The 3,765-nt window shown below is 27.3% G+C and overlaps 1 long non-coding RNA gene across 1 annotated transcript; it reads left to right on the forward strand.

Annotated features, from left to right (window-relative positions):
- The first annotated feature begins 855 nt into the window (after window positions 1-855).
- On the forward strand, window positions 856-2,605 carry LOC115034837. Its single transcript, XR_003840104.1, has 3 exons — window positions 856-1,410; window positions 2,023-2,079; window positions 2,555-2,605. It is a non-coding gene; the product is annotated as an uncharacterized LOC115034837 (long non-coding RNA).
- The last annotated feature ends 1,160 nt before the right edge of the window (window positions 2,606-3,765 follow it).

Below are 3,765 nucleotides of genomic sequence, written 5' to 3' on the forward strand. Positions count from 1 at the left end.
CCATAAGTTTTCTTTAAAAATAATATATCCTAGACTGACAAATCATCTCCGTTCAGAATCGTTTTTCGTATACAATGATATAATATCATTGGATTCAAATTTATTCCATCCATTACAGTAACCCACTTGTAACCTACTGTACAGCAGAGCGACATCACGACTTACCCTCCTTTTTTAAATACTTATTTACAAAATAGCTATTTTGGACTCACTCATAAGAAAAAAATTTAATACAAAAGTTAAATAATTTATTTTTAGTTGTAAAAAAATAAAATATTATATAACATATGAAAATTATAGCGCAGAGCTCTAGAAATATTTAAAAAAAAAAAAATTTAAAAATATTGAATAGAAAAAAAAGTTATAGCATTAGTCAAATAGTCCTGTTACACTCTGTATATAATATAGGTACAATTTATACTCGATTAATAATTTTTATATCATAAAATATTAATATTTATTAAAATAATAGGTACACCAAACATTGATTCTCATTAATTATATATCACTGTGTAGATTATTTTAATATGATTTTTGATGTAATTATATAAAATTGTACAATAATGATATAATAATTGTAACAAAAATACAAAATTTAAAATACCAATGCGGCAATGCACAATTAGCGCTATATTTATTCTATAAATTGTCTACATTTAATTTAAATGTAGGTATTATCTCATCAAGATTATTGTATTAAAAAATATTTATTATCTTACACAGATACCTAATTATAAATTGTCTACAAACCACTGCCTACAAATCTTATTTGTATATATATATATTTTAGGTTCTGATTTATATTCATGTGTTTAACACAATAGCATTATTCAACATTTTTGGTTGTGAATACTTTATAGTATATTAATATTATACGCTCTGTAATTAATTTCAAAAACTGTTATTTATGTATTATATAGACGCCTCCAGTAATCAATATCAATTATTTTTATGGTGGGGCGGGGCAGCCCAAGCAGACCATACCACCGGCCCCCGCCAACAGTAAGCATGATAAGGTAATTCTGTTTTTCACCTTTTAATTGACGGATTTTATTTATGTAGATAACGATGAAAAAAAAACAAATAAAAAAGGACCACAAAAAAAACAGAAAAAACAGAAAAAACCGAGTATGCATAATGAGTATTTTTTTATGTTTGTAATTTCACTAACCTAATTTTTTTAATTTATTTAAGAGTGCCACATCTGTAAAAAATTGCACTGGGGTGGATGTAGGCTGAAGCCCCAGGCAAGAAATGTCCAAAAAAAAAGTTAGTACCTATATACTTATTAAATAGTTGATGTTTATTGAATTAATGAATAATTAATATATGTATTTTGTTGTTTAACCAGAATGTAATATATGCCACGTTCCCCACAACGGAAAGTGTTGGTGGAGGCCCGAAAACAAGGTAATAATTGAATTAGAAATAGCAGTTTCCTAACTAGCTATATGATGTGTCTGTCATTGTTTTGTATAACAATATCAAAATTATGATTTAACAAATCTACATTACTATATATACTTTAAAAACAATCTTTAACACAAATGACTAGTAACACAATTTCCATAATGTTCCATAAATAAGAATTCACAATACATAATACTAATTAAATGTAGTAAGTATTATATATTATTTACCATCATTTAAAAATCCAAGACTATGAAAAATTTATTTCCAACCTGATGGTTCTGTTAAATCAACATTTTGTGTTTTGAAGTTATTTAAATATCAGTAAATACTAAGATGTATTTGAAAAATCAAAAAAAATTCTACAAAAATTTAAAGTAGCCCAAATAATATTCTTACTTGAAGTTGTTACTTTGATAGAAACTATAACTATAGGTAACTAAATAATAATTTTTCACATTTTTTACGGTTGTTTAATTATTAGGTTTACCTAATCATTAAAACTTTTGAATATTTTAAATTATTTTCTGCCCTGCCCTTCCACTGCTGCTGAGCGTTAGAGCATATCATATATTATGGTATTTGAAACTTTTATTTATTTTTTAATTTCAGAAGACTACAACTCAAGATTTGAGAGAAATAATTAGTCGGCGGCGCCAAAACAGAAGAGTAAGTTTTTAATACTAAAGTATATTGTACCCAAATATAAAATTTGAATAAAAATCAAATAAAACATACTGCACCATTGGTAAAGTATGAACTTATTAACAAGATACCTATGTCCCTGTTAATTTGAACAAAACATGGTCTTCATTCAATAATTAATGTATTTATCAGTGGTCTATCCATGGGAGGGTAAGAGAGAACTACAGCCCCACCAAAATTTCAGGAAATATCAATTACTACAATACTAACTAGTAACTTAAATAATATGATACATAAGCACAATACTCATGAGGCCGCCTCCAAAAACAAAAAAAAATCTTGGATATGCGACTTACATTTATAAAAAAATAACAAACATGGGGTAACTAAACACAATCATCAAAGACCACAATGCTACACCAATGAATTGCAGAATAAGTTTGTTGTATAATCACTATAAATTATAGTAAATACATAATACTATTACATTTTGTTATAGGATGAAGATATGCATATGCAGGTGGATACCACTACCACCCCAACAGTGGACAACTTAATAGATTTTTAAGTAAAAATAAAAAAAAAAATTAATAAAAATCAATGTTTTTTTTTTTATCTTGAATCACTAACAAGACAAAACTTTGTATAAAATATACATAGGTAAAGTCATTGTACCTGTAATACGTTGGCTGGTTGCTTGTGGATGAGTTTTGCTGGTCATCATGGATATTTTGGCCTGTATTATGTATAATGTACATATATCTAAATAAGTACACTTTTTGGAATCCGTCTCCTCATTCATTCAGGCTAGTAAAACCAAAAAATGTAGTTGAATTATGTCAGATAATTAATGTCTCACACAAAGTATACCAATAAAGTACTTACCGAAAATAGTACAACAGTATTAGTAATATATTGAGTAGGCATTGTATGGTAGGGTTGACATGTCTAGGCACAGCAAAGTTGCCCATAATCACATTGGTTGGCGTTCAAAATTATAGAAAATGATCCAACTATGTTTCATTACAACAAAACAACTTATGGTTTTAATTGTTTTAAATTAAAACAAATTAAATAACTCGCATGACTTCGACCAATATTTTATTCTCAAACATAATTATTATCAAACTAATTAATTTCAATATGTACAAATACAAAAAACAATAAATATTAAGAAACACGTGATAACTCGACGGCGATAATAAATATTAAGGATTGACGTAATTACAAACGGCTAGATGCGTGACGCGTCTCATAGTGTGGATAGTAAACCCCACTCAGACGCGACAATAGTTGCGAGACGTTGTCGTTGTACGTCAATTAGAATTTATTTAATGTTTACTTTATTATAGTAAGTTCATAATATTATTATAATACCATACTCGGAATCATAAGGTCTATGCCCGCGCATATAATCTATTTTAAGAATTATATAACTGTACGACGAAAGCCCGATTTTAACAAATATTGAAAGATACATCATAATATCCTTTCTTCCTATTCGTTTCACGCCTATACTGGCTTCGTAAGAGGTTGCGGTCTTTTTTTGGGGTAGAGAGAAAGTTCAATATCTACGAGAAAGATAGACTATAAGAGTGCTTTTTGAGGTTAGGTTACAAAATTATAATATTATGAATAATGATTATTAAATTATAATATGCAATAAATTATAATATGCAATAAATTATAATTAAAAAATTAAATTGTTAT

This window comes from Acyrthosiphon pisum, unplaced genomic scaffold (genome assembly GCF_005508785.2).
Source record: "Acyrthosiphon pisum isolate AL4f unplaced genomic scaffold, pea_aphid_22Mar2018_4r6ur Scaffold_21223;HRSCAF=23355, whole genome shotgun sequence".
In the NCBI taxonomy this organism is placed as follows: domain Eukaryota; kingdom Metazoa; phylum Arthropoda; class Insecta; order Hemiptera; family Aphididae; genus Acyrthosiphon; species Acyrthosiphon pisum.